Genomic DNA, 25,994 nt, shown 5'->3' on the forward strand with positions numbered 1-25,994 from the left:
GAAAGTCTCGCTAAAGCACCAGTGAAAAAATGCAGCAGGTAGCACCATAATCATCCCTCCCTCCCTCCTGCCATCTCTCTCTCCATCCTGAACTTCTACTCTGTCTCTATTCCTCTTTCCCCGGGAATTGCTCCCCTGACCCAACAGGACACATAGCCAGTCCCTCTCAGGACACACTGGAGTTTTGCACCCACTATTGGCACCCCGTGCAGTCTCTCCCAGGTTTAGGGACATCTCTCCCACGGAGGGACCCCAGCAGGACTGCTCAGTACCCGAGTGCCCTGAGCATAACAATTCCTCTGGGCTGTGCCGGTCTTGTCCGGGCTGTGCCCGCACTGCCAAGCAGCAGAGAGGGCAGCTCAAGCCTCAGCAGGGCTCAGCAGGCCCAGAGGCACAGCAATTACCTCCTGTGACTGTGCCTGGCATCGCCTCCCTTCCTGCAGCAGAGGCTGCCAATGAGCCACTGCTTCCTCCGGGAAACTCAGCCTTCAGCACAGCCTCTCCTTCCATCTCTGGAGAAAGGAAAAGGGACAGCTGGATCAGGTGGGGCTGTTCCCCACTGGGAAGATGGCAACTTCAGGAGGCAAGGCTTGCCAAAGACATGGTTAAGAATTAGGAAATCCCTATAAACTTTTTGGGTGGGCCAGGTCCCTCCCTTCTCCGTACAGGCACCCCTCCTAATCTGCCTGGAGACTGGGAAATTGTGGGGGATCTCAGGCCCATGCTGCCGTTTGGGCTCCCTGTCAGCTGGTGCCAAATGCCTTCCTGCAGAGGCTGGGGAGAAGCTGCAGCCAGGCCAGGCTGGCAAACAGCCCTGCAGGCCGTGAAGGCAGCAGCAGGGCAGCCAGGCTGCCCTGGATCCCTTCCCACTGTGCCGGGCACGGCATGTCCAGATGTGCAGGGAAAGCCCCCAGCTGCTGAGTCCCAGGGCAAGGCTGAGGGACATAGACACACCTTGTCCTGTTGGCAGCATTTTCTTCAGCATTTGCCTCATGTGTTGGGATGGCTCATGGGGTTTCTTGTGTCCTGTAGCTTTGTTCTTTCCCGTTGGAGGACCTTAGGGCAACATAGTTCCGTTTCCCAGGAATGGATCCCACAAAGCCAGTGCTCAGCCTGTGGGGTCACCAGGGAAACACTACTCACCCCTGCGACGGGAGCTGGGCTTGCGTGCAGTAACCAGCAAAGGACCTGGGACAGCCCTCCCTGCAGACACACCTGTAACTCAACAGCCACAGAAGCTCCTGTCATCTCTGCAGATCTGCACCGGCAGCACGGAGCCGCAGGAGAACTCGTGAGGGGATGGCGCAGGGCGAGGGCACACACGTGCATGGTTCTGTCCTGGCACCTGCAGCCATGGCCCCCTGGCCGAGCTTTGGGCTCTGAGCTGGCAGCTCTCCCAGGGGGAAAGGCCTTGACCTACCCTCACCATATCCCAAAGGCTCAATCCTGAACGTGGGTTGGGAAGCTGGACCACCTTCACCAACAGCTTCAGCTGCAAAGAAAGGCAGGACAGAACAGCTCCCGTGGCGCTGTAGGAGATCCTCAGGCTGCACCAAGGCTCAGGCCGGGGCACAGCCCTGGGCCCGGCCCCTTCCCTCTCTGCTCTTCCCCGTGGCTGCACAGAGCTCATGGAAGCACACACTGGCACTGCACACGGGAGGAAGATGAACAGCTAAATGCTCCTTCCTCCCACTGACAGCGATCCTGTGGAATCACTCAGGGCTCCAGAAAGGAGCAGGCCAAGGCTTCCAGAATCCTTCAACCCTGACTTAACCCTAATGAAAATGGCAGATGAGTGAACTCTTGCCTCCTTGACTCTGATAATTCTGTCAGTAAAAAGGGAAATTCAGAACTTGCCTCCAGCATTCTCCATGACCTTTAAAGTGTCCTTCACCAGCAGTTGCAAATAATTCAATTCGCGATCCAAATCTAGAGGGAAGCAGCGACCAGACCCATTTCCATAGTGTGCTGGGATCCCCTTCTGCATTAGGGAACTGGGCACTGCAAGGGGGTCAGGTAAGGCTATGGGATCCAGATTTGAATGGACATGGCCAATGTTGCACAGGGGCTTGGGAAGCTCTGGGGGCCTCCTGGTCACACCTCACCCTCTTTCCCTGTCCTGTATAACATTTTGGAGCGGACGATGGAGCTGCCGGGGTCCCCGGGGTCTCTCTCCCTCCCACAGCAGAAACCCTCCCTAAAGCCCCAGGGAATAGCATCCCTCAGCGCTTCCCGGGGAGCAGGGAGCGCTATCCCGGGAAAGGGGAGCCAGGCTTCCAGCTTACCTGCTCCCCGCGCTTGCAGCGGAGCAGCCTGGGCAGCCCTGGCAGGCAGGGCCACGGCCAGGAGGAGCAGGAGGAAGAGGCGCAGAGCAAGGGCCATGCTGCCTTGCCCTCTGCCAGTCCCGCAGCTCTTGCTGCCACCGCTGTCCTGACACCGCTGTCCCAGTGTCAGCACCACTGCTGCCAGCGCCGCCGCTGCCGCAACAGTTGTGCTCAAGGACTGACTGCTCGGTCGTTGTGGTGCTGTGCAACCACGGGGCTCTGGCACCTCTGTGACCTCAGAGCCTGCTGTGACCTCAGCCTGCTGTGACCCCAGAGCCTGCTGTGACCTCATGGCCTTGGCTGTACCCCCAGAGTGTACCCCCATCTATACAAGCGGACTGCCCTGACTGTAAATATTTTGTTTCATCAAAGGGCCATTTCTCAGCAAAACCTTTGTTTTGCCTGCTGACATTGCTGGTCAGGCTGTGTGCCTGAAGCTGCTCAGAATTCACAGAATTCATACAAAATTCACAGAATGACCATGTTGGAAGAGACCTTCAAATCATCGAGTCCAACCCATGACCCAGTACCTGAACTAAATCATGGCACCGAGTGCCACGTCCAGTGTTTTTTTAAACATGTCCAGGGACGGTGACTCCACCACCTCCCCGGGCAGGCCATGCCAGTACTTTATCACTCTTTCCGTGAAAAACCTTTTCCTAACGTCCAACCTATATTTCCCTTGGTGCAGCTTGAGGCTGTGTCCTCTGGTTCTGTCAGTTGCTGCCTGGAGAAAGAGCCCAACCCCACCTGGGCACAGCCACCTTTCAGGAAGTTGTAGAGTGATAAGGCCACCCTTGAGTCTCCTTTTCTCCAGGCTGGACACCGCCAGCTCCCTCAGCTGCTCCTCACAGGGCTTGTGTTCCTGGCCCCTCACCAGCCTCGTTGCCTCCTCTGGATGTGCTCGAGTGTGTCAATGTCCGTCCCAAACAGAGGGCCCAGAACTGGACACGGCACTCAAGGTGTGCCCTGACCAGTGCCAAGCACAGGGGCAGAATGATCTCCCTGCTCCTGCTGATCCAGGCCAGGAGCCATTGGCCTTCTTGGCCACCAGGGCACACTGCTGGCTCATGTTCAGCCGGCTGTCGACCAGTTCCCCCCAGGTCCCTTTCTGCCTGGGCACTGCCCAGCCACACCGTCCCCAGCCTATAACGCCGCAGGGGGTTATTGTGGCCAAAATGCAGGAGTGGGTACTTGGACTTACTAAACTTCATCCTACTGGACTCTGCCCATCCATCCAGCCGTTCCAGGTCTCCCTGCAGAGCCCTCCTGCCTTCCAACAGATCGACACACACTCCCAGCTTGGTGTTGTCTGCAGATTTACTGATGAAAGACTCAATCCCCTCATCCATGTGGTCAATAGAAACATTGAACAGAGCTGGCCCCAGCACAGAGCCCTGGAGGACACCACTGCTGGCTGGCTGCCAGCTGGAATGCAGCACCGCTCACCACCACTCTCTGGGCCGGCCATCCAGCCAGTTCTGAACCCAGCTCAGAGTGCTCCTGTCCCAGCCGTGGGCTGCAGCTCTTCCAGGAGTGTGCAGTGGGAGGCAGTGTCAAAGGCCGTGCTGGAGTCCAAGCAGACAACATCCGCAGCCTTTCCTGCATCCACCAGGTGGGTCACTTGGTCATAAAAGGAGATCAGGTTGGTCAGACATGACCTACCCCTCCTAAACCCTTGCTGGCTGGGTCTGATACCCTGGCCATCCTGTAGATGCTGTGTGATGACACTCGGTATAAACTGTTCCATGACCTTACCGGGTACTGAGGTCAGGCTGACTGGCCTGTAATTACCAGGATCCTCCTTCCTGCCCTTGTTGTGAATGGGTGTGACACTGTGCAGCTTCCAGCCATCTGGAACCTCACCAGTGAGCCAGGACTGCTGGTAAATGATGGAGAGTGGCTTTGCAAGCTCATCTGCCAACTCCCTCATCACCCTGGGCTGCATCCCATCTGTTCCCATGGACTTATGAACGTCTAAACAGCTCAGCAGTTCTGACTGCCTCCTCCTGGATAACAGGGGGCCCATTCTGCTCCCTGGCTCCATCAACCAACCCAGGAGGACAGCTGTCCTGGGGACAAGTCATTCCCACTAAGGACTGAGGCAAAGAAGGCGTTAAGCACCTCTGCCTTCTCCTGATCTGCAGTTACTAAGTTCCCTCCCACATCTAATAAAGAACAAAGGTTGGTCTTACCCTTCCTTTTACCAGTGATGTATTTGTAAAAACATTTTTATTACCCTTTACAGAAGTTGTCATTTTAAGTTCAAACTGAGCTTTGGCCTCCCTAATTTTTTTTCCTACATGCTTTAGCAGCCCCCTTAAATTCTTCCGGAGAGACCCGACCCTCCTTCCAAAGATGATACATCCTCCCTTTTTTCCTAAATTCCTCCAAAACCTCCTTGCCCATCCAGGCTGGGCATTTACCTCGTTGACTCATCTTTCGGCACCCAGGGGCGGCCTGCTCCTGTGCCCTCAAGATCTCTGTTTGGAAGCATGCCCACTTTTCCTGGACTCCTTTGTTTTTAAGGGCTGCTTCCCAAGGAACTCTCTGAACAAGTCTCCGAAACAGGCCAAAGTCTGCCCTCTGGAAGTCCAATGTAAAAGTCTTATTGACGTTCCTCTTGATTTCACAAAATAGCAAGACATCTTGATACCACGGTGTTCCCATGTCTGAGACATAACATAAGGCAGACCACTTGTGTTTCCTCAGAAAAACAGCCTTGTTTATTGTCCGGAGCTTTCTTTTATAGCCCATTCAAAGCTCCCAGGTCGAGACAGCTCATTGGTCTATCTGTGTGCCCCGAGACTCTGAACCTATACAATGCCTGCATCCTAGGAGAGCTCCCACTGGCTGTGTGCTTCTGCCAGTCAAACACAGAGGCCGGTACACGGAGCTGAGCTGGACTGCTTATTATAACTTGATTAATGCTGACTACAGATCAGCTTGCCATGCAACAAATTCTATCATTTCATGATCACTGTGGCCCAAGCAGCCTCCAACCACCACATCTCTCCCCAGTCCACCTCCATTTGCAAACAGCAGATCTAACATAGTTCCTCCCCTGGGGGGCTCGCCCACCAGCTGCAACAAGCAGTTGTCCTCCACACACTCTACAGATTTCCTGGGCTGCTTTTTTTCTGCTGTATTGAGTTCCCAGCAGATGTCTGGCAAGTTGAAGTCGCCTACAAGAACAAGGGCTGATGATCCTGAAACATTCTCTAGCTCTCATAGAATGAGTTGTCCACCTCTTCTTCCTGCCTGGGTGGATGATAACAGACTCTCAGTAGGATGTCAGCCTTGTTGGCCTTCCCCCTAATTCTTACCATAGGCATTCAACATTCTGCCATTAGTTCCAATATCCATGGTGTCCAAAGCCTCCCTAATATAAAGGGCCACCCCTCCACCTCTTCTCCCTCTCGTGTCTCTCCTGAAGAGCTTGTAGCTATCCAGGGCAGTGCTCCAGCCATGTGAGTCATCCCACCCTGTTTCTGTGATGGCAATCATAGCATAGCTCTGCAGCTCTGCTGCTGCACCATGGCCTCCAGCTCTTCTTGTTTGTTGCCCATGCTGTGTGCATTGGTGTGCATGCACCTCAGCTGGGCTGCTGATTCCATCCCTAACTCAGGCTTACCATCCTTGGGCCTGCTTCCAGAGAGCCCAGCTATATCCCCTTCCCCCTTGAAACCTAGTTTAAAGCCCTCTCAACAAGGTCTGCTAGCTCATCAGCTAAAAGCCTTCAGCCTTTAACAGAGAGATGGAGAGCATCTGGTTGCAGCAGGCCAGGTGCCATAAAAGTTGCCCCATGATCAAAGAATCCAAAGTTCTGCTGATGACACCAACCCTTGCAACACTCATTGATAGTTTGAGCTCTCCTGTTCCTTTCACCGTTTTTCCCAGCCACCAAAGGGACTGAGGAAAGGACTACCTGTGCCCCCGTCCCATCAACCACTTGTCCCAGTGCCCTAAAGTCCCTTTTAATTGTCCTGACACTCCTCTTTTCAATCTCATCGCTGCCAGCCTGGAGTATCAGCAGTGGGTAATAATCAGAGGACTGAATCAGCCCAGGCAGTGTCTCAGTGATCTTTCGTCCCCGGGCCCCAGGGAGGCAGCAGACCTCCCTGTGGGGTGGGTTCGGTCGACGTACGGGGCCCCCTGCTCCCCTCAGAAGGGAATCAGCCACTACTATTACCCTTCTTATCTTTTTGATATTAGATCCATCTTATAGGTTAATGATAACTGGGAGGCTCACTGGGCAGATAAGCTTCTTCTAAATCATCTGGCTGAGTCTCTAGATCCAGGGGCGCATACCTATTCTGAAGTGGCACCTGGCTAAGGGATGGGGGTCGGGAGGAATTTTTATCATACCCTCCCTGGGCAGGGACCCATTCCCACTCTCCTTCATCTACCAGGTGCCCCTCTATTGCCTGACAGTGAGAGGCATGGGAGTCCTCTGACTCTTGCTGGGCCTCCCTTAAGGATGGAAGGGCTGAACTCCACCAATCTATTTCCCTTTCTCTTTCGCTGATACTCCTGAGTCTTTCAACTTGCTCCCTAAGCTCGGCCACCAGTGAAAGGAGATTGTTCACCTGTTCACACCGCAGGCAGGTTTTCTCCACAACGCCCCCTGAATCCAGCGCTGAGCTCAAACACTCTGCACAGGAATGGGTCTGGACAGATGCATCCTTTTTGGAGGGTTCCATCTGATTACATACACTCGTATTATCTACACTTGTCAATCACGTAAAAACCATTACTACCAGTAACCCCAAAACCAATCAACCAACAGAAACGCTGCAAACAACACACAGTAAACCTGACTAGAAAGAAAACCTGCAACCCTTCCTGCTTGCCCTGCCTGTGCCAACTGCCTCGCGAACTGCCCTTCAGAGGCGAGCCACAGCCCTGTTTGCCCGCTCCTGTTCGCCGCGCTCCCTAGAGGCCTCTTTTAACCAGCCCGCTACCCAAGGAGGGAGGAAGCCACACCCCGTCCCTGTGACTCACAGGCTCTTGATGGCTTCCCTCTTTTCCTGGGCATGCCACTGGAGGAGCTGCAGGCCCAGATGATCCCACTGAAGGAAATGGGCCCTCAGCCCAGGGACGCTCAGCATGGGCTCGCCCAGCCCCTCGGGGCCCCGCTGCTGCTCACAGCAGCCCCTGCCTGGCTCCTGCCTGCCCTCACCGTGGGCATCCACGGCTGCTCCTGGGCATGGAGCTCAGCCAGGGCTGGTGCCGGCTGGGCTTTGCTGGTGGTACCACCCGAACACTGGGGTGACAGCTCCATGTCTTTATGGTAACAGAGGAGTTGGGCCAAGCCCTACTCACCTTCAGTAAGGGCCTGAGAGCGGGGCCAGTGCCTTCAGGGGTAGAGGACCTTGTTTGGCTGGTGGCAGCATCCGCACAGCAGCAAGTTGATAAAGCAGCTGTGACAGGGACATTACGCATGGGCATGGAGATGTGCGATTAGAGGTCCAGTTCTCCCTTAGGTGTTTGGCAGGACATGTGAAGGGGGAAGGATATGACTGTGAAAGAGGCCATGGCAAGTGACACAGTGAACAGAGTCTATGCTGTACCTATCGTGCACTGCTTGTGTCCATGCTGCGAGCAGAAAATCCTTGAGATTCATCAAAGTGGATTCAGGGCATGTGTTCCTGTCTTGCTTTGAAGCTCTACAGGTTCGGTGGGGAGCGTGAGCCCGCGCTGTGCTGCAGTGCTGAGCTGGCAGCACGGTGGATACGGCCAGGACGTTCTCTGCTTCCCCCAGAGCTGGGGCCTGCAGGCACCTTGCCGCCCCTCGGCACAGGCTGTGCCACCCAGCAAAGCCCAGCCGGCCGGGAGGAGAGCCCGGGGCCAGCGCAGCTGCTTGGGCAGTCGCTGCTTGGAGGGACACGGGCCAAACCCATCCCTGAGCAGCCCCTGCCAGCCCTGGCCCTCCCTGCCCTGTGACAGCTCCTCCAGCCCAAGGACACATAGCCAGGCCCTCTCAGGACACACTGGAGCCTTGCTCTCGCCCTCTGCCCTTTCCCCACCTTGGGCACCCCGTGCAGTCTCTCCCAGGTTTTGGGACGTGTCTCCCCCAGAGGGACCCCAGCAGGACTGCTCAGTACCCAAGTGCCCTGGGCATGACAATTCTTCTGGGCTGGGCTGGTCTTGTCCCAGCTGTGCAAGAGTAAACAGTATGAATTAAAAGCAATTTTTATGTTTGTATTGCCAAAGTGTCAGAAGATTCTAGGTATCTGCAACTGTAAAACTCCTTTGACAAACACAGAACTCTTGAAGTAAAGTGGAACAAACATCTGGGGTCTCCATTCTATGAAAAACTTTTATTAGATGCTACAAATGAAAAACTTATCTAAATGATTCAAAATGAAAACAATGATAACATGAGGTTGCTGTTAGCCTCGGGAACCCCATGCCTGGCTGCTGCCTGTCCACCAGACAAGCAGCTGTGCCAGCGCTGGAGGTAGCACACAGACACATGAGCTGAAGCCCAAATATGTTGCTGGAATCAAGCCTGTGACAGATGAGTAATGTGATAGTTGACTCTCACAAGTAAAAGACAAATATAATGTATGTATGTTAAGAGAAGTTTTACAGAGTTCTGTTTTATCCCCCCTTTGTGTTGTTCTCATGGAGCGACCTGAGTTCGGGACATTGAAGAGGGTCACCTTGTTACAAGAGCAGCACCTGAGCTCCAATTGAGATGTAAGGAAGTAAACTCCACCACTGGACAGTAAAAAAGGAGTTGATGGACAGAACTTTAAGAAGGGCAAAATAATTAAAAGGCAAAACATCCATTGGGTGGATGAGCACATGGACGGGGAAAATCCTCTACGCCGGGCACTCTAATATTTTACCTATTCAGTCTCCGGTTGTATTTTTAATAAATTTTTAATAAACCTCCTACATTTTTAGCAGTCAGTATAACTTTTCTGACGAACCATTCCCTGGTTGGAGGGCTGCACCTCTTGCCCTGGCAGGACAGCAGGGCCAGTCCCTTCTGGGAGAGAGGGTCCTGTTCTGGGTGGTAGTTGCAGTGTACTTCCATCAATAGGCTCGTAATGCAGCGGTGGAAGGGACAATAGACACTGGTAAGGTGGTGCAGGATGACAGGTCCAGTTCTCCCAGACTGAGGTGTTTGGCTGGTCTTGTGAAGCTGCAGAGGCGCTCCTGTGCAGAGAGGAGCGGCTGAGGCCCCCGGCTGCCAGTGGCACACTGGGACCCTCCTGCACAGCAGGGCCCAGAGCTGGCAAGGCTCCCCAGCACGGCTGGAGCGGCTGGCACAGCTTGGCCCAGCTGGACAGCTGCCCCTCAAGGCCCCGGCGAGCAGGGGACGGCTCTGGGCAGGCTCCCTGGCCAGGAGCGGGCCCCAGAGCGCGTCTGCCTTTCAAGGACAATCTCGTCCCCGCTCTTTCGCCTCCCCACCTTGCCTTGCCTCCGCCCTGTGCCCCTGGGGCTGCTCTTGGCCAGGCAGCCTCAGTGGGAGCCAGCACTGGCTGCAGCCCCAGCGGGCCCCCCAGGACGAGGCCCAGCAATGAAGAGGCCAATGAAAGCCCTGGGCAGCAGCAGAACCCTCAGCAGAGCTCTTTGGACAACCACGGACCGGCCACAACTCCACTGCAGCCTCACTGGGAACATTCCCTGTCTACATTAGGCTTTCAAAAGAAGCTGTTTGAGGGAATGATGAACAAAACACTCACCATTTTCTCTTCCAGCAACACCAGATTCCAACACAGCATAAAATAAAGACCAGCTCCAAAAGAAGCATGCCTGCCGTTAACCCTAGCCAGCAGCCTGTTCCCTTACAGACACCCGTTCTGATGCCCTTCTGGGAATCGGGAACATGTGTTGTGGTGCCGGCTGCATCTGTGGGAGCAATGGGGAGCGTGAGCCCGCGCTGTGCTGCGCTGCTGAGCTGGCAGCACGGTGGATACGGCCAGGACGTCCTCTGCTTCCCCCAGAGCTGGGGCCTGCAGGCACCTTGCCGCCCCTCGGCACAGGCTGTGCCACCCAGCAAAGCCCAGCCGGCCGGGAGGAGAGCCCGGGGCCAGCGCAGCTGCTTGGGCAGTCGCTGCTTGGAGGGACACGGGCCAAACCCATCCCGGAGCAGCCCCTGCCAGCCCTGGCCCTCCCTGCCCCGTGACAGCTCCCCCAGCCCCAGGGGACAGAGTCAGGCCCTGTCAGGAGCCAGTGCAGCCCCTGCCCAGTCAGGAGCCAGGGCTGGCTCTGGCCCTGGGCTCGCAGCAGGGCTCCCGCTCGGGGCTGCTCCTGTGCCTTGGGCCTCTGGGTGCTCAGGGCCAGCTGCGGGAGCAGCTGCCGCGGGAGGGGCCTTGGTGCCCGAGTCCCGATTCCCCGGGGCTGGGAACGAGCTCCAGAGGCCTCGAAGCCGAGGTGCCTCCAGCTTTGGCTGCTGCCGGGCCGTGCAAGGGCAGGGCCTGGGGAAGAGCTGCTGCCACACAGCCCTGCCGAGGGTTGAGCCTGGCTGAGCCCGGCACAGCAATTACCTCCTGTGCCTTTGACCGTGCCTGTGTCTGTGCCTGGCATCGCCTTCCTTCCTTCAGCAGAGGTGGGCACTGAGCCACTGCTTCCTCCGGGATGCGCCTCCTTCTGCAGAGATGTTTGGTCCATCACTTGGGAAAGGAAAAAGGACAGCAGGATCAGATGGAAGAGATCCTGATTTGGATGCTGGCATCTTCAGGACGTCATGCTTGTCAAATATATGCAGAAGGTTCAGAAAATGTCTTCGCTTTTGGGGCAGGGCCAGGGCTGGCCCTTTTCCAAACAGGCCTGAGCCGCAGGAGCGCTTAGTGGATGGCGCAGGGTGAGGGCACACTCGTGCATGGTTCTGTCCTGACACCTGTAGTGATGCTAGGGCATTGACACTGTTTGGAAAAGCACATGGAGATCTTGCCTTCAGCATTCTCCAAGAGTTTCCGGGCATCATCCAGCAGGGCATCCAGATAATGCAATCGGCGATCCCAATCTAGAAAGAAGCACAGATCAGAACCATTTCCATGGTGTGCACGGGTCTCCTTCAGCCTTCGGGAACTGGGCACTGCAAGGCAGTTGGGTACGGCTGTGGGAGCCCGGTGGCAATAGACATGGCCAGAGGTGCACAGGGGCCTGGGGAGCTCTGGGCTGGCTCCTGGTCACTCTCCATCCTCTTTGTAGGCCCAGTGCAACATCCCTGGAGGGGTGGCTGGACCAGCCCAGGGGGCACAGGGGCTCACTCACTCCCACAGCTGAAAGTCTTGCTAAAGCACCAGTGAAAAAATGCAGCAGGTAGCACCATAATCATCCCTCCCTCCCTCCTGCCATCTCTCTCTCCATCCTGAACTTCTTCTCTGTCTCTATTCCTCTTTCCCCGGGAATTGCTCCCCTGACCCAACAGGACACATAGCCAGTCCCTCTCAGGACACACTGGAGTTTTGCACCCACTATTGGCACCCCGTGCAGTCTCTCCCAGGTTTAGGGACATCTCTCCCACGGAGGGACCCCAGCAGGACTGCTCAGTACCCGAGTGCCCTGAGCATAACAATTCCTCTGGGCTGTGCCGGTCTTGTCCAGGCTGTGCCCGCACTGCCAAGCAGCAGAGAGGGCAGCTCAAGCCTCAGCAGGGCTCAGCAGGCCCAGAGGCACAGCAATTACCTCCTGTGCCTGTGCCTGGCATCGCCTCCCTTCCTGCAGCAGAGGCTGCCAATGAGCCACTGCTTCCTCCGGGAAACTCAGCCTTCAGCACAGCCTCTCCATCCACTTCTGGAGAAAGGAAAAGGGACAGCTGGATCAGGTGGGGCTGTTCCCCACTGGGAAGATGGCAACTTCAGGAGGCAAGGCTTGCCAAAGACATGGTTAAGAATTAGGAAATCCCTATAAACTTTTTGGGTGGGCCAGGTCCCTCCCTTCTCCGTACAGGCACCCCTCCTAATCTGCCTGGAGACTGGGAAATTGTGGGGGATCTCAGGCCCATGCTGCCATTTGGGCTCCCTGTCAGCTGGTGCCAAATGCCTTCCTGCAGAGGCTGGGGAGAAGCTGCAGCCAGGCCAGGCTGGCAAACAGCCCTGCAGGCATTGAAAGCAGCAGCAGGGCAGCCAGGCTGCCATGGATCCCTTCCCGCTGTGCCGGGCACGGCGTGTCCAGATGTGCAGGGAAAGCCCCCGGCTACTGAATCCCAGGGGAAGGCCCAGGGACATAGACACACCTTGTCCGGCTGGCAGCATTTCCTTCAGGATTTGCCTCATGTGTTCAGATGGCCCATGGGGTTTCTTGTGTCCTGTAGCTTTGTTCTTTCCCGTTGGAGGACCTTAGGGCAACATAGTTCCGTTTCCCAGGAATGGATCCCACAAAGCCAGTGCTCAGCCTGTGGGGTCACCAGGGAAACACTACTCACCCCTGCGACGGGAGCTGGGCTTGCGTGCAACATCCACCAAAGGACCTGGGACAGTCCTCCCTGCAGACACACCTGTAACTCAACAGCCACAGAAGCTCCTGTCATCTCTGCAGATCTGCACCGGCAGCACGGAGCCGCAGGAGAACTCGTGAGGGGATGGCGCAGGGCGAGGGCACACACGTGCATGGTTCTGTCCTGGCACCTGCAGCCATGGCCCCCTGGCCGAGCTTTGGGCTCTGAGCTGGCAGCTCTCCCAGGGGGAAAGGCCTTGACCTACCCTCACCATATCCCAAAGGCTCAATCCTGAACGTGGGTTAGGAAGCCAGATCACTTTCACCAAGAGCTTCAGCTGCAAAGAAAGGCAGGACAGAACAGCTCCCGTGGCGCTGTTGGAGATCCTCCAGGCTGCACCAAGGCTCAGGCCCGGGGCACAGCTCTGGGCCCGGCCCCTTCCCTCTCTGCTCTTCTCCGTGGCTGCACAGAGCTCACGGAAGCACACACTGGCATTGCACACGGGAAGAAGATGGACAGGTAAATGCTCCTTCCTCCCACCGACATCGATCCTGTGGGATCACTCGGGGCTCCCAAAGGGAGCAGGCCAAGGCTTCCAGAATCCTTCAACCCTGACTTAACCTTAATGAAAATGAAAATGGCAGATGAGTGAACTCTTGCCTCCTTGACTCTGATAATTCTGTCAGTAAAAAGGGAAATTCAGAACTTCCCTCCAGCATTCTCCATGACCTTTAAAGTGCCATTCACCAGCAGTTGCAAATAATTCAATTCGCGATCCAAATCTAGAGGGAAGCAGCGACCAGACCCATTTCCATGGTGTGCTGGGATCCCCTTCTGCATTAGGGAACTGAGTACTGCAAGGGGGTCAGGTAAGGCTAAGGGATCCAGATTTGAATGGACATGCGCAAAGCTGCACAGGGGCTTGGGAAGCTCTGGGCTGGCTCCTGATCAGTCCCCACCCTCTTTCCCTGCCCTGTGTGACATTTCTGGAGAGGAAAATGGGGCTGCCCAGGGTCCCCAGGGTCTCTCTACCTCCCACAGCAGAAACCCTCTCTAAAGCCCAGGGGCAAATCATCCCCCAGCGCTTCCCGGGGAGCAGGGAGCGCTGTCCCGGGAAAGGGGAGCCAGGCTGCCGGCTCACCTGCTCCCCGCGCTTGCAGCGGAGCAGCCTGGGCAGCCCTGGCAGGCAGGGCCACGGCCAGGAGGAGCAGGAGGAAGAGGCGCAGAGCAAGGGCCATGCTGCCTTGCCCTCTGCCAGTCCCGCAGCTCTTGCTGCCACCGCTGTCCTGACACCGCTGTCCCAGTGTCAGCACCACTGCTGCCAGCGCCGCTGCTGCCGCAACAGTTGTGCTCAAGGACTGACTGCTCGGTCGTTGTGGTGCTGTGCAACCACGGGGCTCTGGCACCTCTGTGACCTCAGAGCCTGCTGTGACCTCAAGGCTGCGGCTGGATTTAGTGGAAGTGGATCTCAAGAGGTGCCCTTCCAGGGAGGAGAGTATGTCCCTCCCGGAAGCTCTGTGCAATATAGATTTTTTCACAAGAACTGCATTATACAGCATTGAATAAATGAGACATTTTGTGGTTCTACATGCAACAGCAATGTCAAGTCCAAAATTCAACTCATGTGGGTGATTCCCACTATTGCAGGCAGTAGCAGCCCTGCCACGCTGACACTGAGTCTGCGCTGTGGGCTGTCCTGATCTTTGGTCTGTATTGAAAAAGTGAAGGGCTTGATGCCGTAGCTTACAAAAATAATGCAACACAAGCCATCAGGGTAGCTGCATGCTTTTTGGTGGCACCCAAATCCACTGCACATCTTATGGGTGTCCTCAGCCACCCTAAAATCCCCCTTTGTGCCTCACAAGAGACCCCCAACCCCTGCTCAATTTGCAGGTGTCCCTCGCCCTCTGCACACCTTTGGCGGTACCTCAAATTCCCTGCACAACTTTTGGGTGTCCCCAGCCCCCTGCACAGCACAGAGGTGACCCAAAGCCCCGGCATGCCTTTTGAGGGATCCAAACATGACAGTCAGGGAGCGGCAACAGGGCTGAGCCATCTCCTGTGTGTGTGCGTTCACCATGTGTCCCTGGGTGAACAGATGAGGCCTGGGGGGCAAATCCCCACTCTGCTCGTAAGAGATCCGGGGGTGCCGCCGGCCCAGTCTCTGTCAGGCTCTGAGCTCATCTCTCAGGCTATGAAGGACTTCCTTCTGAGTCCAGCCTCATTCCATTTTTCTCAAGGCAAGCACGTACTGATGGCTTCCGGCTTTTCCTGGACATGCCACTGGAGGAGTGTCAGGCAATGCTCTTTTCTGACCCAGAGATGGGGTAACTGAGGGGCGTTTTAAAACCTTTTATTCCATTTTCAGTCTCATGAGAAGAGTGAAACATTGCAGATGTTATGATTCACACTATCACACCCAGAAGCTGACTCGTTCTTAATTACAAAAGACTATAAGCATTTCTTGGCCTATCAGCTTTTTGCCACGCCATGCTGTAGATGCCTTAAAGCCAGTCATCTAAAACTACCCCTTGTGGGTCCAAATACAATGCATCTTTCATAGTTCTATTTCTCTAAAGCATCTAGTCTTATTTGTAAGGCCATTTATTGAAAGTTTTTTCTAGCTCTATTTCTCTCTTAACAATCTCTATGTCCTATTCCATGGCATTTCTAAGTCAGCATTTCTTACCTCAGAGTTTGTATATAGATGCATAGAGTGTGGGCCTTCTGTCAGGCCCTGAGAACTTTCTACAAATCCATTTCCCACATTTCCCCCTTTCTCTTGGACAGAAAAAACTTCTTTGGTGGTCTTGTTCATCATTTGTTGTACACAGTGAAGTACATAAGGCACTAGCACTAACACTGGTATGACAATAATCACAATGCATGTAAACTTACGTGGTAAAGCACTTTCAGCTAAGGGGTCAAACTCTATCCTTCCAACAAGTCGTCTAACTATGATCTAGCATTTATTTTCATTTGATTTGTCAAATCTCTCAGTTTCTGAAGTTGTTTGTGGATGGACACTGAATGGTCAGATAAGTTTATATACCACAGTCTTTCAAAATCTTCACAACTATGTCTATATGCTCGTACAAGAAAATTGATGGTGGTTCTGTTTTGTAAGGTTGTATGTTTGACAGCACTAACATCTGTCATGATGTCACTAATTGTAATGGAAGTAAGTACTGACTTCTTGACTAACGCCCTAACTGGTAGAATAGTTGTAATGCTTTACTTGAGGCAATTTGAGGTAGAAATAAAGCTGCTGTAATTCGTTTTGCAGGGCCCCAGGGACTGAAATTGTTATTACAGTTTTCTTTATAATGATGGGTAAATCTTTTTTTTTCTATGTTTTCTCTTGATAATTTTTTGCCATTAGGTAGGTGCAATTTCAGTGAGCTGTCTGATGCTACATGGGTACGTGGGCTGCCTTTAACTTTTCAGGGAATGCCCTGTTAGGCTCGATTTCTATAAATGAGCCAATGTCTTTTTGGCAGTTGCTGTGGGGACTCATACCCTTAGAGGGCACTGGGGTAGTGCAATTGCACCACAAACTTGAGCTGCTGTGTATCCAGGATGATGGGGCGTAACACTTAATTGTGGATCTCCCTGGTACTGAAACTCAGCACAAAATTCTATTGCTAAAGAAGCAAGAACTTCGAATACTTGAGGTTCAGGGGGTGCTTTAAGAAGATCAGGGGCCTAAGGATGTTAATTGATTATGTGCTTTGTCGCGTTGGTAGCTTCACATTAATATTTGTCACAATCAGCTACTGGCCACTCTTAACTGGTATCGGTACACTGACTAAACGGGTCGCAAAGGGTTTGTCTGGGTTCCAATTGGTCAGACGTGGTGTCTGAGCCTGCTGACTTGGCTAAAGCAACCTAAACATTCATTTTTAGCTGATCTACAGACATAGCTGCACTGTAAAAGTAAGTAAGTAAAACAAATAAGTGCCAGTATATCATTTGATCAAACTCTATGTTCTTGTTCAGCTGCTTTTTGGTAAAAGCTTTCTCATATGGTTCTCACACAAATCTTTTAGTATTTGTTTAGGGACTGGCTAACTCTAAGGCTCTAAACTGACCCTCTAACAGTCAATTTTTACAAATTTGGATATAGTTGGATTCTTTTTAACACGACGCACACCACGCTTCTGCCAAAAGAGCTCTGTGATATTAACAATTTTCACAGTCCAAGCATCCACATAAAACTCAAGATTTGTAGTTTTTGTGTGTTGAACAGGGAATGTCTGGCATGAACCACAGTCTCTGTGCGGCTCACGTCGGTGTGCTCGTTTCCCTGCTCGTGGAATTGTCGGTGAGCTCTTGTGTGTGATATGGTTTCACGTTTCTTGCTGGGACCCACTTAAGTCCAGCACCGGTGGAAACACAAGCATAGCCTTTGCCCCAGGTTGCTAGTGGCAATGGTCCTTCAATTTGTCCTGTCTCAGGGTTTCTGATTAAAACTGGAGGATTTTCTTCCAATTTTGCCTGTGTGCTATTTGAAAAGTGCCTAAAAACTGGAGGATTAGGTTCTGCAAATGAGCTATTCAAAAAATGGAAGCCATATAAAGCTTTGCTCAACCTCATCTGAGGTGTTGCTTGGGCCTCTCCCCCCCTCTGTTGATCTCGAGTGCAATTTAGTGTGTGGTATCTTTAGTGTGTGGCACAGAGATGCAGGATGACAGGTCCAGTTCTCCCAGACTGAGGTGTTTGGCCGTTCCTGTGAAGCTGCAGAGGGACGCCGTTTGAGAGAGGAGGAGCTGAGGCCCCAGTTGCAGCTGGAACAGAGAGACCCTCCTGCACAGCAGGAGATTCCCGCTGTGCTCAAAGTTTGCCTCTGAAGACTGAGAGGTGAGCTTGTCAGAAATCCCTGAAAACAACTGGGAAAAGGTTTTAAGTTGGTTGCTGCCACAAGGTACAAATCTCCAGTGGGAAATGAGCCTCTCCAGTATGCTGGGTGTCTTGGGATGAATTAGTTCTTCTAAGAGTAAAGATGACCAATTAAATGTAATTTTAGTCTTTATTCTAGAAGTTTAAAAGTGTTCTAAATTATTCTGAATTCTAAATCTACTTTGAAGAATACTGAGATTTGTGGAAAAAAGGAAGAACTATTTAAGGATTTTTTCCTACAAAAAATATTTCTGAATATTTCTAAAAATTTCTAATGTGTAAAAATGAAAAACAAGGACAAAATGGGGTCCCTTTTTCTCAGGAGCCCCATGTGGGGCTGCTGCCTGCCCACCCTGGCCGTGCCCAGACAAGCAGCTCTGCCAGTGCTGGTGGCAGCACACAGACACCTGAGCTGAAGCACAAAGACGTTGCTGGACTCAGGCCCTTCCCTGTCAGGAGGGCTGCGCCTCCTGTCCTGGCTGGTGAACAGGGCCAGCGCAATCGGGGACAGAGGGTCTTGTTCTGGGTGGTGGTGGTGGCAGCATGTCCTGAGCAATAATAATACACATGTGGCAGGGACAATGGACATGGGCTTAGAGATGCAGGATGACAGGTACAGTTTGCCCTGACTGAAGGTTTTGGCCGGTCTTGTGAAGCTGCAGAGGCGCTCCTGTGGAGAGAGGAGCGGCTGAGGCCCCCGGCTGCCAGCGGCACACTGGGACCCTCCTGCACAGCAGGGCCCAGAGCTGGCAAGGCTCCCCAGCACGGCTGGAGCTGCTGGCACAGCTTGGCCCAGCTGGACAGCTGCCCCTCAAGGCCCCGGCGAGCAGGGGACGGCTCTGGCCAGGCTCCCTGGCCAGGAGCGGGCCCCAGAGCGCGTCTGCCTTTCGAGGGCGATCTCGTCCCCGCTCTTTCTCCTCCCTACCTTTCCTTGCCTCTGCCCTGTGCCCCTGGGGCTGCTCTTGGCCAGAATTAATAATCCGTGATTGTTCTGTCAGGAAAGGGACATGGAGAAGTTGCTCCAGCATGCACCATGATCTTCACACTGTGACCAGCCAGCACTTTCAGTCAATCCATATCTCGATCCCAGTGTAGACGGGAGCGCAGTCCAGAACCGTTTTCATGCTGTGCTGGGTTCCCTGCGTGCTTTAGGGAACTGGGCAATGCAAGGAGCTCCTTCGTCAGTGCGAGAAGGCACGGCCTGACTTGTAGCCTCCTGTGCCCCAGAGAACCGCCGTGGCTGTAAAGGTGTTTGGCTGCAGCACAAGGCCAGGGCGTAGCGAGGCCCTTGTCGTGCCCCCGGCGTTGCTCAGCAGCCCCATCGGAGCCCGGGGCCGCGGCCATTCACCGCCGGGGCCGGAGCTGGCCCGACAAGGGTGCCCTGGATACTGGAAACCCCGCCCGGCCCCCAAGGATGGGCTCCAATCGCCCGCTGGACCCGCAGGCCGGGCCCAAGGCTTTGCAGGAAGCTTCCTGCTGACTTTGCAGCACCTCGACCGGGAGTGTCCCTTTGCTGTGCTGAGAAAACTGGAAAACCCCCTCTAGTTTAACCCCGGTGCACACCTCCTGAGGGATCCCTGCACACCAAAGCAGAGACCCCAAAAGAGCCCTGTGTGCCTCACGAGGAATCCGTGCACACCAAAGCAGAAACCCCAAGCCAGCCTTGTGTGCCTCACAGAAGAGCCCAGCCTCCTGCCCACCTTCGGAAGGACTCAGCTCCTCTCCAGGCCTTGACGGCGAGCACTAACCCGCCACGCTAATGACGAGGAACTCAAGCCCCTGCCAGCCTTACAGAAGTCTCCAGTCACATGTATGCCACAGCAGAGATCCCAAATCGCCTAAGAACCTCATGAGGAACCCCTGCCACGTGCACTGCTTACAAAGGACCCAAAGCCCCGCATGTCTTACTGCAAAACCCTGCACCCACAACACCCCCCGCCACCTCGTGGGCCCCATGATGGAGCCCGGTCGTCTGCCAGCCTTACAGGGGTCCCCCCATCACCTGCATGCCATAGAAAAGCCAGGCCTGCCATTAACCCTAGCCAGCAGCGTGTTCCCTGACAGAAACCAATTCCCTCCTGGGCATCCCCCAGTGTTGTGGGGCCGGCAGCATCTGTGGGAGCAGTGGGGAGCGTGAGCCCGCGCTGTGCTGCGCTGCTGAGCTGGCAGCACGGTGGATACGGCCAGGACGTTCTCTGCTTCCCCCAGAGCTGGGGCCTGCAGGCACCTTGCCGCCCCTCGGCACAGGCTGTGCCACCCAGCAAAGCCCAGCCGGCCGGGAGGAGAGCCCGGGGCCAGCAGGAAGCTGAGAGAAGCCCCTGCTCTAGAACTGAGGCAGTTGTTGCAGAAGCAGAGATGGTGACTTGAAGAGATTCCCACTGTGCTCAAAGTTTGCCTCTGAAGACTAAGAGCTGAGCTTGTCAGAAATCTCAGGAAATATCTGGGAAAAGGTTTTAGATAGTTTGGTTGTGGCTAGGTAAAAAAGCTCCCATGGGAAAAGAGCCTCTGCAGCAGGCTTGGTGTCTTGGGGTGCCTTAGTTCTTCCCAGTGTAAAGATTACCAATTAAATGCAATTTTAATTTTTTAGTGTATAAGTGGAGCCGATTTTCCAGAACTGTAACACTACTTTCAAAAATATGAAGGTGTTGTGGAAAAAGGGAAGAAACATTTGGGGATTTCTCTCTTCAAAAAATATTTCCAAATATTTCTAAAAATGAAAAGCAAAGACAAAATGGGGTCTCTTTTTCAAGATTCTAAAACTACCTTGTAAAATCCTTAACTACTATAGTAATCGGAAGAAATATTTGGGGCGTCTCTCTGCAGAAAATATATTTTGAAATATTTCTAAAAATTTCTAATTTCCAAAAATGAAAAACAAAGACAAAATGGGGTTGCTTTCTCTCAGGAGCCCCATGCTGCTGCCTGCCCCATGGGCTGCCCCAGCCCCTCGGGGCCCCGCTGCTGCTCACAGCAGCCTCTGCCTGGCTCCTGCCTGCCCTCACCGTGGGCATCCACGGCTGCTCGTGGGCATGGTGCTCAGCCAGGGCTGGTGCCGGCTGGGCTTTGCTGGTGGTACCACCCGGGCACTGGGGTGACAGCCCCATCTCCTTATTGCAACAGAAGAAGGGGCCATCACCCACCCCGGCAGGGGCGGGGGGTTACCTTCAGTGGTGTTTAGAGGGCAGGGCCAGGGGGCTCAGGGGCAGAGGAAGGGCCATGTTGGTCTCAACAAGGCTGGAGGGTGCTGGGCTGACACTGGGATTTCTAAAACCACTTGGGCATGGGCTGGCATGGGACAGAGGGAGATCAAAAACAGATGGCTGCAGCTTGGGGATACCCATGTGTCGCTCCCAGGCTGCGGCCACAGAGACGGGATGGCACCGGCTAGCAGGTCCCTTTGGGGGCCGGGGAGAGCCACGAGAGTGGCCACTCCAGAGTCTCAGATGCGAGCGGCTGGTAGGGGTGTGGGCAGCTGCGTGGGGGAAGCTGCCAGGGTGAACGAGGAGGATCCCGAAACAAAGAAACGAGGAGGAGGACACTTGTGTGACCTGCCAAGGAAACTTTATTCCTGACGGGGGTCAGGGGCAAGTGCCAACTGAAACAATACTCTGTAACAACTCATAAAGGGTGCAGGCGTGTAAAGGAGTGCGCTGGGAACAACCGGGGGGGAAATCTTGGGGAGGAGTGTGGGACAGACAGCAACCAATGGGGACTAAACAAGGGAGGGACAAGGTCTCAGGGACAAATCATCTGTGGGGTAGAGGGTAACTGACAGGCAACATTCTGGGAAAACTGGGTGGGGGGATAAAGACTGACAAGGCGGCTGGGCTCTGCCACTCAGACTGGCATCGCTCTATGAGGATAACTGGGGAGGAGCAGCAGATTGGCAGGCGGAGGGACAGGCAAGTGGAGGGAAACCTTGGGGTAAACAACTTGGGAGATACCAGCTGTGAGGGACAGAAATAGGGGTACATGGAACGAACCAACTGAACTGACTAACATTAGATAACTAACTAAGCAATTGCAAAACCACATAAGACATTGTCCTGCTTTAGGACAAATTAGAGGGAAATCTCCAAAGGAGCCCCTTAAAGGAAACAAACCTCCACAACTCCTCCCCCCCACCACCGGGTTCGGGAGGAATTTCCTCGGAGGAAAAGTGGAAAAAACTTGTTTATTAAGCAAGAACAAAAAAAACCACTCCCCAGCACAAGAAAAGCAGCCCGAGATGACAACAAACGTTTTCACCAGTCCGAGAGAGGCCGAACGGCTTGGGCAGTCTGCTGAGGAGGGTGCTGAGCTCTGTAATGCAGACTCCGGAGGAGGTCCTTGACGTTCCCGAATCAAGGTCCCAAGCAGGTCCGATGTCTTCAGGGAAGGGGAGGAAGGAAGGAAGGGAAAAACAAAAACAGAAAAATGGCAAAATAAGGCAAGCAAAGAAAAAACAAAACAAAACAAGAAAAAAAAAAAAAAAAAAGACAGCAAAGCAAGCAAAGCAAGCCAAGCAAGCCTAAAGCTAGCAGCAGCAAGCCAGAGCAAACAGCCGGGGGAGGGACACGGCTATAGACAAAACAAACTGAGAGCACGGGAACAGGAATACACGGTTGGGATACAAAGCATGAAAATGTCCTGTCACCCCAGGACAGACACGAACACATAAACCATGAAAACACTGACTAGTACACCTATGGGGAGAGAACTGGCAGAGGGATCTACAGGGTCACAGCAGGTTTCCTCATAGACGGATGTTCTGGGCTCCTCTTCTCAGAACACTTGAAAGGGCTGACCAGGCCCTTATTACTGCTGGAGGTGCTGCTCAGGCTGTCTGGAGTGAGGTGCAGCCACCCTCTTCCATCTCCTGTCCAGAGGGGTGACTGTGGAAAGAGAGGAGCGGCTGAGGCCCCCGGCTGCCAGTGGCACACTGGGACCCTCCTGCACAGCAGGGCCCAGAGCTGGCAAGGCTCCCCAGCACGGCTGGAGCGGCTGGCACAGCTTGGCCCAGCTGGACAGCTGCCCCTCAAGGCCCCGGCGAGCAGGGGACGGCTCTGGGCAGGCTCCCTGGCCAGGAGCGGGCCCCAGAGCGCGTCTGCCTTTCAAGGGCAATCTCGTCCCCGCTCTTTCTCCTCCCCACCTTGCCTTGCCTCCGCCCTGTGCCCCTGGGGCTGCTCTTGGCCAGGCAGCCTCAGTGGGAGCCAGCACTGGCTGCAGCCCCAGCGGGCCCCCCAGGACAAGGCCCAGCAATGAAGAGGCCAATGAAAGCACTGGGCAGCAGCAGAACCCTCAGCAGAGCTCTTTGGACAACCACGGACCGGCCACAACTCCACTGCAGCCTCACTGGAAATGTTTCCCATCTATATTAGCCTTTTAAAAGAAGCTGTTTGAGGGAGAGGTGATATAAACACTCACCATTTTCTCTTCCAGCAACACCAGATTCCAACACAGCATAAAATAAAGACCAGCTCCAAAAAAAGCAGACCTGCCATTAACTGTAGCAAACAGTGTGTTTCCCAATAGCAGCCATGTCTGAGGCCATTCTGGGAATCGGGAACCCGTGTTGTGGTGCCGGCTGCATCTGTGGGAGCAATGGGGAGCGTGAGCCCGCGCTGTGCTGCACTGCTGAGCTGGCAGCATGGTGGATACGGCCAGGACGTCCTCTGCTTCCCCCAGAGCTGGGGCCTGCAGGCACCTTGCCGCCCCTCGGCACAGGCTGTGCCACCCAGCAAAGCCCAGCCGGCCGGGAGGAGAGCCCGGGGCCAGCGCAGCTGCTTGGGCAGTTGCTGCTTGGAGGGACACGGGCCAAACCCATCCCTGAGCAGCCCCTGCCAGCCCTGGCCCTCCCTGCCCCGTGACAGCTCCCCCAGCCCAAGGGGACAGAGTCAGGCCCTGTCAGGAGCCAGTGCAGCCCCTGCCCAGTCAGGAGCCAGGGCTGGCTCTGGCCCTGAGCTCGCAGCAGGGCTCCCGCTCGGGGCTGCTCCTGTGCCTTGGGCCTCTGGGCGCTCAGGGCCAGCTGCGGGAGCAGCTGCCGCGGGAGGGGCGTTGGTGCCCGAGTCCCGATTCCCCTGGGCTGGGAACGAGCTCCAGAGGCCTCAAAGCCGAGGTGCCTCCAGCTTTGGCTGCTGCCGGGCCGTGCAAGGGCAGGGCCTGGGGGAAGAGCTGCTGCCACACAGCCCTGCCGAGGGCTGAGCCTGGCTGAGCCCGGCACAGCAATTACCTCCTGTGCCTGTGCCCGTGCCTGGCAGCGCCTTCCTTCCTCCAGCAGAGGTGGGCACTGAGCCACTGCTTCCTCCGGGATGCGCCTCCTTCTGCAGAGATGTTGTGTCCATCACTTGAGAAAGGAAAAAGGACAGCAGGATCAGATGGAACCATCCACCATTCAGGGAGGGGGCATCTTCAGGAGGCAAAGCTTTTCAAAGTCATGGTTAACGATCAGAAAAACATCGGGGTTTTTGAGACTGGGCCAGTACCCTCCCACCTCCAAACAGCTGCTGTGCCTGAGCAGAACTCGTGAGGGGATGGCGCAGGGCGAGGGCACACACGTGCATGGTTCTGTCCTGGCACCTGCAGCCCAGCTTTGGGCTCTGAGCTGGCAGCTCTCCCAGGGGGAAAGGCCTTGACCTACCCTCTCCATCTCCCAGAGGCTCAATCCTGAACGTGGGTTGGGAAGCCAGATCACTTTCACCAACAGGGATATCTGCAAAGAAAGGCAGGACAGAACAGCTCCCGTGGCCATGTAGGAGATCCTCAGGCTGCACCAAGGCTCAGCCCTGGGGCACAGCCCTGGGCCCGGCCCCTTCCCTCTCTGCTCTTCTCCGTGGCTGCACAGAGCACATGGAAGCACACACTGGCATTGAACACGGGTGGAAGATGAACAGCTAAATGCTCCTTCCTCCCACTGAAAGCGATCCTGTGGGATCACTCAGGGCTTAAGAAGGGAGCAGGGCACATTTTCCCAGTCTCAACAACCTTCAGACCGTTAAGGTAAATGGTACATGAGTGAGGTCTTGCCACACTGACACTGATTATTCTCTCAGGAAAAGGACATTGAGAACTTGCCTGCAGAATTTTCCATGGATTTCACACTGTCTTTTGCTAGGCCTCCCAGATAAGCCATGTCACGATCCCAATCTAGAGAGGAGCAGAGATCAGAACCATTTCCATGGTGTGCTGGAGTCCCCCTCTGCCTCAGGGAAATGGGCACTGCGAGGGGGTCGGGTAAGGCCATGGGAGCCAGATGTGAATGGCCATGGCCAAAGATGCACAGGGGCCTGGGGAGCTCTGGACTGGCTCCTGGCAACTCTCCACCCTCTTTGCAGGCCCTGTGCCACATCCCTGGAGGAGTGGCTGGACCTGCCCGGGGCCCATGGTGGTTCTGTCCCTCCCACAGAGGAAACCGTCACTAAATCCCTGAGGTAATCTGCAGCAGGCAGGGCCACAACTCTCCCTTCTTGCCTATCTCTGCTCGGTCAGCTCAGGCAGGCCAAGGAACAGTCAGACCCTCTCACACAGGTCAGGGCCTTGGGGAAGAGCTTCTGCCACACAGCCTCACCAAGGGCTGAGCCCAGCACAGCAATTACCTCCCGTGACTGTGCCCATGCCTGGAATCGCCTCCCTCCCTTCAGGAAATGCTGCCTTCCATAAAGCCTCTCTGTCCATCCCTTGAGAAAGGAAGAGGCACAGCTGGATCAGATGGCGCCATTACACATCGGGAAGGTGGAAACTTCAGGAGGCAATACTTGTCAAAGACATGGATAAGAATCGGGATAAGGCCCGGGCACTTGGGGCTGTGACAGGGCTCTCTCTTTTCCAAACCACCACCCCTCGTGATCTTCCTGGGGACTGGGAAATTGCAGGGGATCTCAGGGAGTGCATGGCCCATGGTGCAGTTTGGGCTCCCTGTCAGCTGGTGCCAAATGCCTTCCTGCAGAGGCTGGGGAGAAGCTGCAGCCAGGCCAGGCTGGCAAACAGCCCTGCAGGCCGTGAAAGCAGCAGCAGGGCAGCCAGGCTGCCCTGGATCCCTTCCCGCTGTGCCGGGCACGGCGTGTCCAGATGTGCAGGGAAAGCCCCCGGCTGCTGAGTCCCAGGGAAAGGCCCAGGGACCTAGACACACCTTGTCCTTTCCGCAGTTCCTTCACCACAACTTTCAGGACATAGTTTAAGTCAAGCAATTCCTTCTCTCCTTTGGGTTTCTTGTATCCTGTTGAAGAACCTTAACAGAAAGGAGTTCAGTTTCCCAGGAATGGATCCTACAAAATCATTGTTTAGCCTGTGGGGTCAGCAGGGACACGCTACTCACCCCTGCGACGGGAGCTGGGCTTGCGTGCAACATCCACCAAAGGACCTGGGAAAGTCCTCCCTGCAGACACACCTGTAAC

General features: G+C 54.8%; 1 long non-coding RNA gene across 1 annotated transcript; it reads right to left on the bottom strand.

The window, feature by feature from the left end:
* Positions 1–286: 286 nt before the first annotated feature.
* On the bottom strand, positions 287–25,994 carry LOC137468008 (uncharacterized). The gene is made up of 3 exons (XR_010995696.1): positions 25,916–25,994; positions 955–1,056; positions 287–512 (listed from the first exon to the last, which is right to left on the bottom strand). It is a non-coding gene; the product is annotated as an uncharacterized lncRNA (long non-coding RNA).

Source organism: Anomalospiza imberbis, unplaced genomic scaffold (assembly GCF_031753505.1).
Source record: "Anomalospiza imberbis isolate Cuckoo-Finch-1a 21T00152 unplaced genomic scaffold, ASM3175350v1 scaffold_96, whole genome shotgun sequence".
Classification (NCBI taxonomy): Eukaryota; Metazoa; Chordata; class Aves; order Passeriformes; family Viduidae; genus Anomalospiza; species Anomalospiza imberbis.